This window comes from Talpa occidentalis, unplaced genomic scaffold (assembly GCF_014898055.3).
Source record: "Talpa occidentalis isolate TD23 unplaced genomic scaffold, MPIMG_talOcc4v2.1 talOcc4.11, whole genome shotgun sequence".
Lineage (NCBI taxonomy): Eukaryota > Metazoa > Chordata > Mammalia > Eulipotyphla > Talpidae > Talpa > Talpa occidentalis.
Genome location: NW_023601104.1, coordinates 69,100,304 through 69,113,010, shown reverse-complemented (window position 1 = coordinate 69,113,010; position 12,707 = coordinate 69,100,304). Strand labels below are relative to the sequence as shown.

General features: G+C 34.8%; 1 protein-coding gene and 1 pseudogene across 2 annotated transcripts in view; one reads left to right on the top strand and one right to left on the bottom strand.

Annotated features, from left to right (window-relative positions):
- MNAT1 (MNAT1 component of CDK activating kinase) overlaps positions 1–12,707 on the bottom strand; it is a 148,474-nt gene that overhangs the window by 50,476 nt on the left and 85,291 nt on the right. The window lies entirely within an intron of this gene.
- Positions 2,097–12,195, top strand: LOC119239515 (60S ribosomal protein L7-like 1; annotated as a pseudogene).

Genomic DNA, 12,707 nt, shown 5'->3' with positions numbered 1-12,707 from the left:
TGACCCTTCCATTTTTTGTTATTTTGCCATTATAAATAATAAATAAATGGCAAATTACTTAGGTCTGCTGGAAACAGTACTTTTTAAAAAAAATTTATTTATGCATACAAGAACTGGGTACAGGCCAGAAGTGTGGGGGGTGAGAGGATTCACCAGACAAGTGGGGAACAGAACAGGCAGATTTGACTGAAGTACTCTGCTGAGGGGAGCAACGGGCAAGTCAGGAGAGGTCTGCTGTGCCATGTGGGTATCTCCCTGGCCGGGGATCAAACTTATGCTGCAGTGACTGCAGATAGCTTCACAGGTTGCATCTTAACCCCTTGCGCCACCAGGGAGGCCCCTGGAAACAGTGCTTCTAAAACCTTGGAGAAAGTCGCTTCAACAAATGGTGCTGGGAAAACTGGACAGCAACATGCAAAAGAATGAAATTAGACCACCATCGCATACCACACACAAAAATTGAACCAAAATGGATTAAAAACTTGGATGTACGATTGGAAACCCAAAAATACGTAGAAGAAAACATAGGTAAAACACCCTTTGACATTGGCCTCAGTGTTGTATTTGGGGACTTGACTCCCATATATATACAAAAGCAAAAATAAACAAGTAGGAATACATCAAACTCAAAAGTTTCTTCACAGGGCCTCCCTGGTAGCGCAAGGGGTTGGGCACAGCAATATGAAGCAATCCGCAGCCTCTGCAGCATGAGTTCAATCCCCGGCCGGCCAGGGAACAACTCACATGGCGCAGCAGACCTCTCCTGTCTTGCCCGCTACTCCCCTCAGCAGTGTATTTCAGTCAGTCTGCCTGTTCTGCTCTCCCCTCTGTCTCTGATGAATCCTCTCACCCCCCGCATCTCTGGCCTGTACCCAGCCAGCTCTTATAGGCATGCATAAATAAAATCTCTTAAAAAAAAAGTTTCTTCACAGAAAAAACACTATCACTAAAACAAAGAAACCCTCATGAAAGGGAGAATATATTTGCACATCATACATCTAACAAAGGGCGAATATCCAAGATATACAAAGAACTCATATACTTCAAAAACTACAAAAACCCAATTGAAACATATAGGCAGAAGAACTAAACAGACAATTCTCCACAGACTAAATAGAGAAGGTCAATAAGCACATGGAAAAATGCTCATCATCACTTATCATCAAGGAAATACAAATCAAAATTAACATAAAATACCATCTCACATCTGTGAAAATGGGCCATATCAAAAAGCCCAGAAACAACAAAAGTTAGTCAAGGTGTGGAGAAGAAGGAGAGCTCATACACACCGTTCATGAAAACGTAGACTAGTCCAGTCCATATGGAAAATGGTATGGCAGTTTCTCAAAACATGAAAAACAGATCTACCATATGATTCAGCAATTTTACTTCTAGATGTCAACCCCCAGAATGCAAAACCACTAATTTGAAGATATATAACCACTCCTATGTTCACTGCAGCACCATTTACATTATTAAAGTTAAAGAAACAACCTTAATACCCAAAGACAGATGAATGGATTAAGATGATATGAATGGGGCCTCTCCAGTGGCGCAGCGGTTGAGTGCTGGGTTGCGAAGCTGCCCGCACCCTCTGCAGCACCGGTTCAATCCCTGGCTGCTCCCTGGCCACCAGAGGAGGGTCCCACGTGGCATGCAGACCTCTCCTGCCACCCGCTGCTCCCCTCAGCAGTGTACTTCAGTCTGCCTGCTCTGCTCCCCGCTCTGGCTCTGGTGAATTCTCTCACCCTCCCGCACTTCTGACTGTACCCAGTGCTTGTATAAATAAATAAAAATAAATCTTTTTAAAATAAATAAGTAAATAAATTTAAAGATGATATGAATGGATTAAGATGATATGTATATACAATGGAATACAATGCAGCTATAAAAAAAGACAGAACTCTTGCCATTTGCAACAAATGGCTAGAACTAGAGGGAATTATGCTAAGCAAAATGAGCCAGGAAAATGGCAAATACCACATGGTTTCACTCACTGTATATAGAAAAATAAAACAAAGGGTCCAACAAAACCGAATCCAAAACAAGCCCTAGAAATCTGATTGTAGAACTGAAAGTACAAGAGGGAGAGGGGGATGGTGAACAGCAAAAGAGGAGGAGGTCCAACTGATTATGCAGGCCGACTATGGGTGCCTTGTGTGATGTATGGCATATGGTGACAGGCATCTACAGAGGCTGAACTATACCCCTGAATCATATACAATGTTGTCAATCAATCTTACTTCAATAAAAATGAATTGCATATGGATAACAACAACAACAAAAAAATATGGCTAGAAGGCTATAGACTCAAGCATGGCTATAAGCATGGTTTCCAGAACAAAGGAACTTTACAACTCTTCTTAAATTTGAAGATGCTTATGCTTGAAACAAATCTAAATTCCATCTAGGCAAGAGATGTGCTTACATGTAACTCCTGTTGACAAATTGAATAAAAGTAATATGAGGAATGTTTACTCACACCCATGGAATCTGACATGGTTCATGCCAAATTCTGAAGCAACCTTCCTACTAAGTCCATTGGACACAGAATCCATAAAATAATGTGAATCCCTCAAGGATTTGCACTTTTTGAAAAACAAATAAATGAAAGTGGATTTGTTCTCTTGTTTAAAAAAAAATGATGCTTGAGGGTGAAAATGCAGTAAGAAGAGCAAAAGTAACTCATGCAACCTAGGTAATATCCACATTCAGAGGAGAAAAAACCACCTGCAAACTCCACACTCAGTAGTGTAACTAATGTCTTCACTTCCCTGGAGTGTAACAAAATGGAGACCTGTTTCTCTTCTAAGATAAACCTTAGAGTCCTGGATTATAGTTCAATCAATCTGTTAGTCAAAAATTTTCCATATTCCCAAAAATCTTTCCAAGATTTTCTAAAAATCAGCTTGTTTCCATGTAGAAAAACATACAGACATTAGAAGAACAATACAAATTTGTGATGACAAAGGAAATTAAACATGGCTGTAATTTTAAAAACTTGATCATTATATTAATACACACACTCATCTAGAAAGCAGCAAATCACTGCAAACTGGTCCAACCACTATGGAGAGCTGTGTGGAGATTTCTGGACCTACTAAACATAGAGCTTCCATATGATCCAGCAATTCCACTCCTAGGTATTTACCCAAAGGACACAGAAACATCAATTCCAAAGAGCACCTGCACTCCTATGTTTATAGCAGCACTGTTTACAATAGCTAAGCTTTGGAAACAACCCAAATGCCCAAAAATAGATGACTGGATCAAGAAGATGTGGTACATATATACCATGGAATATTACTCAGCATTCAAAAAAGATAAACACATGCAATTTGCAGCAACATGGATGGCACTGGAAGGGATCATGCTCAGCGAAATAAGCCAAAAAGAAAAAGAAAAATACCGGATGGTCTCACTCATAGCAGGAATCTAGAAAACTTAAATAAGGGACCAGGAAAATGAATATAAGAAAGTGAAAATCAAAATCAACAAAAAACTATGAACCAGAGACACTTTTGGGGGGGTGGGGCGGGAGGGGAAGGATTGGGGTCAGAATGGGGCGTTTGCAATTGTATGGGGGAATATAAAAATAAAATTTAATATTTAAAAAAAAAAAAAATAGAAAGCAGCAAATCATATAGAATAACATGACTAAAGAAAATATAGTTGTCTAATAAAAATAATAGTCACAAACTTAATTATCATTAGCATATGTTATTGAAATAAGTAATAAAAAAACTACCAAAAATGAAAGTACCCTTTCAAATTAATAAATCAGCATATAATTATCTGTCACGTGCCACAAAAGAGGTTGCAATTCATAAAGTATTAGCAATTTAGGATGATTCTAAACTCCTTTAACACAATTATAAGATTCATAACACTGTAAATTTTTGTCTTTACTTTTATTTGCGAGGTTAGTCTCATCTCAACATATCTGCCAATAATCCTGTATGTTTGTTTAACTCTCTTTGTACAGCTGTTTAACATATCTCCCCCATTAGATTTATAAGACCTCACATCCACTGCCATGCACAGTGCCTGACACCAAAGAATTGGCTGGTGTTTTGCTGATGGAACGAATACATGAATGTATGTAAATAGTCATCAGGTGAGAACACTGGAAAAGCTGTAAAAATGGGGTGCTAGGTTTCCAAATTCTACACATTTAACAACCCTCTTACTAACCATAAAGAACTAAAGTTTATTAATCAAAAGTACTGTGAAACATAATCAAAAGTACTGTAAAACATTAAAGTACAGCTTCTCTATATTTTAATATTGTTTTCTTTCATTTATTCATTATAGAGTCACTGGATACTTTTTATCCCTAGGCTGGAAATGTGCTTCTAGCCATTTAACAGTTCATTTTAACAAAATTTCAGGTAACAAAACTTTGTGGTTATTCTGTTGCAATCACCACCCATTCAACATAAAAACTATTTAACACTGACTATATGCCAAGATCTGAAAGCACAGCAGTGAACAAAATACTTACAAGCCTTTGCCCTCAGGGAGCTTATAATCTAATAAATCTCTTTTCAATGGGAATTTGCCCTTTATTTCTTAGAATTATCTAAATGCAAATAACCAGAGGATGAAGAGGAAAAGGAGGATGGTACAAGAGGACAAGAAAATGGAGGAAGAGGAAAGGAAAGGGAGGGAGAGAGGAGGAAAGAATAAGAAAGAGAGGGGTGGTTGTTTTCATAAACCAGGTCCTAACACATGTTAAATTTATCAAATAATGCATTACATTACTAAAGGAACTAAAAACCAGTATATTTCATTCTTCTTAAAGCATTAGACCACTACAATTCTAGTGGTTATTTCCAGAAGACCTTCTAGAAAATAAATTATTGCTGAAATACTGTTTCCATTTTGGCAAGTATTCCAATAATTTAAATATTTATGTAAACATTTGTACATGTATTTTGTGTGTATACGCATATTTTATACATGTTTCTATCTATTCAAATGTATTTATACATCTGTATATGAATTTTAGTTCATATATACTCATGATTTTTTAATGGGATAGAGAATACTCAAAGATTATATCTGGCACTGCCTTCAAGCTGTTCATTCTAAGTAGTGTTTTTTGCTTGCAATTCAGTTGTTTTTAGTTTATTTTAGGACCATGCACATCAATTTTTTTTTTTTTTATATTATGCTGTTCTGGTCACTCTAGGGTGATATCAGTCTGTCATCACTGCAACAGCTGCATGGTAACAACTTCCTGGTAGCACATAATTTCATGGTAAGAACAATTTCTTTCCTGCCATAAAAAACGTTTTCTCTAATTTCTTTCAAAATTTATGGTAAACAGCATAAGACAAATGAGGGTCAAGACCTTGCATTGTAAGAGGTAACTATATACTTATGTTGGCACTGCTCTAAACTAAAATGAACTCAGTTGATACAATTTCTGTGAACTTCATTTTCATCCTCTACAATGGGGGTATAAGGAGAGAATTGGGGAACCAGATGGTCTTCTAGATCTAACCTGCTATGATTTCAAATCACTAAGTTAAAATAAGCCACAATGTCAAAATATATCATAAAAAAATAAATGCAATTTTTTTCATATTTAATGTAAAATAACTTGATTTTATATATTTTAGGAAAATAGCCAGTTGAAAAAGAAAACAAACACTAAGTCCAGATTCCCAACTCCTCACAAGAATCGCTGGACTACATTCCCTTGCTGAATCCATGTTTTCAGAAAGAGTAGAATTTTTAAAAATATATAATTGATTCTTTTAAGCATTCCATTGCTGACTTATACCCCCCAAAATAAGCCTTTATGAGCATTTCATGTTTTTAAAATGTAATGCTAGGAATTTGATTATCAATTTTCCCAAAATATTTCCTTCTCAAAAAAAAAAAAATACGCACACAAAATAGGCTTTTTTGGTAATATGAAAGAGGTTTCATTCTGAATACAATAAGAATACCACCATATTTTTCTAGCTTGTTAGTAATAATCAGTTCATATTCTTAAAAGTCAAAGAATTTCTGGAATTATCAAATTACAACCAAATCCTATAAAACATTGTTGAAAGGATAGAAGACTTGAAGAGATGGGAAGGTATTCAATTTTCGCGAATTGGAAGAATTAACGTCATTAAAATGGCTATATCAACTAAAACAATATATTCAGCGCAATCCCTATCAAAATCCCAATCACACTCTTCACAGAAATAAAACAAACAAAAATACCAATGAAATTTATATGGAACTACAAAATACCCCAGACACACTATCAAAGTAGGGGGGTGCAACTGTATGGGGAATAGAAAAAGAAAAAAAAAGAAAAGAAAAAATATACCCCAAATAGCAAAAACACTAGTGAGAAAAAAAAAGAACAAAAATGGGGGTATTACACGCCCTAACTTCAAACTAGACTATAAAGTGACAGTAATAAAAACAGCTTGGTTTTGGAATAGAGATCAGTAGAACAGGATTGAGAACTCAGAAATTAAACCATACACATATAGACAGTGCATTTACAACTAAGGTGCCAAGAACTAACAACAGAGCAAGTAACATTTCTTCAATAAATGTGTTGGGGAAACTGGAAAGCTGCACATAAAAGAATGAAATTAGACCACTATCTCACACCATACATAAAAAGTAACAGAAAACAGATTAGAGTTAAATATAAGATGCATAGAAGAAAAACATAGGTGATGTACTTCTTGACAGCAGCCTTAGAGATATGTTTGGATATTCTACTCCTAACAGCAAGGGAAATAAATGCAAAAATAAACAAATGGGACTACATCTTTTGCTGTTCTGAACAGCAAAAGAAATTTGCATCGAAACAAAAAGCCACCCTACTGAATGGGAGAAGATATTTGTACATCATATGTCAAACAGGTGGTTAATACTCAAAATATAGGAAGAGCTCATAAAACTCAACAATTGAAAAAAGTAACAGTTATAAAATGGGCAGTAAATCTGAAATAAATGCATGGCCAAAGAAGACATTCAGATATCCAACAGGCACAGGAAAAGATGTTCATCATCTCTTAATGAAGAAATGCTTTTGGGGCCTCCCCGGTGATTCAGCAGTTGAGCGCTGGGTTGCGAGGTTGCCCGCGGCCTCTGCAGCACCAGTTCGATCCCCGGCCTCCGGGCGAGGGTCCCACATGCGCGCAGATCTCTTCTGCCGCCCACTGCTCCCCTCAGCAGTGTACTTTGTCAACTGCCTGTTCTGTTTCCCGCTCTGGCTCTGGTGAATTCTCTCACCCTCCTGCCCTTCTGACTGTACCCAGTGCTTGTGTAAATAAATAAATATTAAAAAAAATAAAATAGCAATTGATATTTAAAAAAAAAAAAGAAATGCTTTTGATTTGCCAATCATATCCGTTTCTATAAACAGATATGGGAGAATGGCTATTATCCAAAAGACAAGAAAACATGTGCTGGAGAGGATGTGAAGAGAAGGGAACCCTTATACACTGTTGGTGAGAATGTAAGCAGGTGCAGCCATTATGAAAAGCAGCAAGAAGAAAACTCAAAAAATTAAAAATAGACATTCCATACAATCCAATTATCCCACTTCTGAATATTAAGCCAAAAAGAGCAAAAGCATAAATTCAATGAGATATATGCTCTCCCGTATTTATTGTGGCATTATTTACATTAGGCAACAGCGGAAACAACCTAAGTGCCCATGGAGAGATGAGTGAATTAAGAAGATATGGTATATATACACAATGGGATACTATTCAACTATTAAAAAAAGAAAAGGATGAAATCCTGTTATTTGCAACAACATCACAAAGTTATGTCCAGCAATTGAATGGAGCTAGAGGATATTACGCTTAGTGAAATAAGTCAGACAATGATAGACAAACGCTGTATGATTTTTGCTTTTATGTAGTAATACAGTGAAAACAAAGAGATGAACTATATAAACAAAAATAAACTTCTGGACTATAAGACCAATTAGTGGTTACCAAAAGGGAAAGGGGAAGGGGAGTGGGTAAATTAGAAGGGGGATGATGGTATAATGAAATGTCAGAATTGGATGTTTAGTGATAAACTTAATGGGTTATATACAAATATTGATTCTCAATGACACACAATTGGAACTTATGTTATAAAGCAATGCTACTTCAATAAAAAATAATATCTAAAAAATTTTAAAATAGCATTTCCATAAATTCTTTTCATTGGTATAGAACAAATAGGGCTCAAATATGAACTAAATGTAACAATATCTTTATAAATACATAATTAGTTTTCATAAAGACCAAGGTCCCAAAGTCAGGTGAACACGAAGTATAAAAAGAGGAACTTTTTTACCCTCTACTTTTAATCTATTTTGTTTATAATTGTATTTATATAAATTTGCCTCCAAAAAAATTCAAAAATGAAGACAAAAAAGGAACTAAGCTAGTTATCTCTATCTCAGCTAATTCTATACCCATATAACACCCAAGAGAGATCTAAATGTTTTCTAAAATAGTCCAAAATAAGACAAGTGATTGACTTAAGGTCAATATACCTATATAGTGAAGCCACACCGCACACATGGATTAGTTCCTAAAGTCAGCGTAATGCAAAAACTAGTCAAAATAAATCTTTAAAATCCTTTAGCCCATAAAATATTCTATATATTGTTCTGCACATATTGTATCTCTTTATATAAATCCAATTCAATTTGTTTTTCCTCCAGCATTAGAATAGATTATAGTTTATTCTATAGAAAACCAGAAAGTAGTTGGTTTGCTTTTGGCAAGCGCCTTATTCATTTATTTTTTGTTTGTTTAGGCACAAGAAAATGATTCTTTGCTATTTGTCTCTTTAGCTTGGTGTTGTTTTAAACTTTAGTTGAATTCAAGTAAGTTAAATGTATGATATGGCTACTGAACATGATAGATATATGAATTTTCACTCAACTGAATTCATGGAAGATATAAGTTGTGAGCTGTAAGGAACTGAAATGGAGGTGAAGAAAGAACATTTCTACTAAAGGAACAACTTCAGTACTGTAGTAAAAATGAAAGTCAGAATATAAATGATAGACTAGGGATTAAGAAAGTAGATACACTGAGAAAACCCAATTATTGTTTTCATCAAGTTATAAGATAAAATATAAATCGGGACATATAGCATTTTAAAGAAAATGTATGATCCAAGGAAGGATTCTGTTTGTTTAGCTTTTGTTGTTCTCGATTTCTCCTTAAGTACTGATAAATAAGGCAGTGTTGAAAAGTATTATTTTTACATTCTTTCTCTGATGCTTGTCTTGCTACTTAACTGCCATTTGTTGCCAAGAGGACAGAGTGTTCAGCAAATCCTATCTGTTTCTATAAAAAGATCAGAAAAGAAAAACATCAAGACTACTTCCTGAGACAAAACCTATCTCCTTAAAAGAGTGCATTTAAATTTAAGAAAAATGGTATTGTCAGAAATTTTCAGCATATAGCATTTTAGTTCATTATTTGTTGTAGTAATTACAAAAATAGTTTCTAGGAAAGACTTCTAATTTTGGCACTTTAAGTGATCTTTTAGTAAACAAAATAACTTATACATAGGTCTAAATTTTGGAATGTGACAAAATAAGAAAAATATATAAAGTTCTCTGCAAATATTGCTTTTAATATGTAAGCAAAACAAAAATATAAAGATTAGTAGTGTTCTGAGGTAAAAACATTTTTTCAGTGTAAAAGTAGCAAAAAGCTTCCTTATACCATAATGGACTGAATAATTCACGAGATCATAGTTTATTTAGCTCTAAATCCTCTGTGTATTACAGTGTTACATATTAGGAATGTTTCATAAATGAACAAATGTCTTGTAAGGATTCCTATTATCCCACTCCCTCCTATCCCCTAATTCAATGCCATCCCCTCAAAAACATAACAAATCAACCTAGTTCAACTTGAGGTCATTGCAGAAAATAAATGAACTAAGCCAAACTGTACTAACTTTATCACTTTTCTGTCCTAAAGGAAAACAACAAATACTATGAGTACCCTAACCATCCCAAACTGCCTTTTCCACAACATATAAACACCACCACCACTGTCATAAAACCATCATCCAACTATGATCTATATATTCTAATCACAGAATAGAACAGAACTTTTATAAAAGATGCTGACTCTCTTTTCGTTTGCAATTTTACATCAAATGTCATTTACTGAAAGTCATAAAAGGAATGTGATTACTAGCAGTAGGCTTCCATGCAAACAATAGAGAAATATTTATTAAACACCTATATGTGTCATGAATGGTGCTAAGTATATACGTGCACTTAAGGTATTATTTGTCTAACTTATGGGGAAAAAACTGACATTCTGCAGGTCAACAGACCAACTCTGGTTTTAAGCCCTATACTGCCAGAATCTACTCTGTACTTTCCTATTACATGACACAGTGTGAAAATTCACTTATCTAAATATTTAGTGAATATCAGGCACTGTGAAAGTATGATAGAAAGAATATACAACTAGAACTTAGTGTATTTTCATGAGTTTAACAATAAATATTTACATTTATTAAACATAAATTAGAAAATACTCATTGTTTTAAGAAATGATATATCAAGCAATTTTTAAATTAGTTGCCCTAGTTCATTATAACATATAGCTCAATTTTACTTTAAGAAAATATGCACATTAAACTGTTCCATATACATTCAGACTGTTGAAAATTTCACCTATATTAAGATACCTGCTTCATGCTTTTTAGATACTCTCACAGTTCAATATTTCTTAATAACAAGCAAAAATATTATCTTCTTCAAACAACATACAAATTGATGACTTATTTATAAGCAATGTAAACTGAATACATTTTGAAATGTTAATCAGAAAGACTCAACTAGAAATAAAAACTCCTAGCAATATAAAAGTAACCTACTTTCCTAGAAGGTTGACAATAACCAATCCTTTAAATCACATTTTACAAGGTGATTTTTCATAATTAATAGATGTTTTATGTTTATGATGTGAATTATAAAAGCAATGCAGAAAACCACAATTTGGGTTAATTTTTCATCCAGTAACATGTTTATAACTGAGCATAAATGCTGTTTCCGTTAATACAGGAGTACATTAGATCCCCACTTTATGATAGGTCTACTATCGGAGCAAATCACTTTATGATGAATCCTTCCCTATATTAAATGATAAATTGCATTATAATTTAATATTCACATTACGATGGGGGATTTGTGGGTGGTGCATCTGAATAACTGTTAGCATATGACCCAACAGCAGCTTATTTATCTGCTTGACAATCTTTTGTCTTGCAGTCCATTGGGTTTTTTTAGTATAGAAATGTTTTGATTTTTAGTCTTTATGTAACCTTTCATACAAGTGGTTGCTACTGAATTGTGTAAAATATAGTGCTAAACTGTAAACATGAGTCTTAAAGAGTATTAAGGAGAAAATTTCAATTATGTTTAAACAAGAAATTGGCATGAGCATAGTCATAGTGATGGAATGATAGCAGAGCAAAAGCAAAGACTCCTTTGGTTCCAGAAAACCTGAAAAAGAGGAAGGCTTATCAGGTCCTCCAAGTCACCCAGACAAAGTAGGGACTTGTAGAAAAGGAACAGAGGAAAGTTTCAGGACTCAGATTTAAACTACTAGAATGATTCCTACATGATTCTAGGCAGCAACAACATGATCAGGTTTGCCTCAAACAATTAGATGTGAAAACTCATGGCTAAGAAATGCCAGATAAACATTCCTTGGCCATTATTTATTCATCTGAAGAATTGATGGGGTGAATTTAATGGTGTCAGAGGACTACTGCAAGATTTCACCTGGAAAAGATTTTCAGTAGTATCTTTGTCAAAGTGACCTCTCAGACCATAAAAATGCTTCTTACAGTGGAAACTTAGGTGACCTGGTGATTTCTAAATCTGAAGTCTGTCCAGGAACTCAATCTTGAAATGTCATCAAGCCAAGGTCAAGAATAAGACTACCCTCTGATAGACAACACAGTGTTGGAGGAGCATGTGGGAGAAATTTGGTGTCATCTACTTGGAAGACTTCATTCATGAAAATGCCTTCAGGGGAAGTATTTCCAGGTGATCTCAAGGTTCTTGTATCCTTTCCAGCTTTTAGTGGCCTCCCATGCTTAGAGTAGACTTCCTCAAGGAGATAAGGCTCACTTGGTCATCTAGGTAAACCCATCAATCAGTTCATCCAGCAGCTGAACTAAACCCAGAAATTGGAGATGTTCAAGCAGGCACTTCTCATCACAGCCCAGTTCCAAGTAAAAATTTCCTGTGTGTTTTCTGCTGTCTTTTCTGAAATAAGCAAAGCACTGATGCCAAGGAGGGAATCCTGCTTTGTCATATCTTATATCCTTGGGTATGGTGAATGAATAACCAAGCATGTGTACAAGAAGGTGTGGACAAAGCCCAGGGACATAGTTGAACTTGGGGGTTTCTAGGGTCTTGTTTTGGAAAGAAATTAAAATATAATTAGAAGCGCACAACAAGAATAAGGAGGGGAAAAAAGGAAGGGAGGGAGGAAGGAAAGGAGGGAGACAAGAAATCATACAAAAGCATGATGGTGTAAAAATTAGTGAATTGGTACAAGAATTTGGTTTTGTCCATGTACTCCATTAGCAAATTCTAACTGATTTTGAAACAACTTTTTCCAATTTAAATTACTTGTTTCTAATTTCATCTGTTTAGCAAAAAATAAAAATGAAATTCTTGGTGTTTT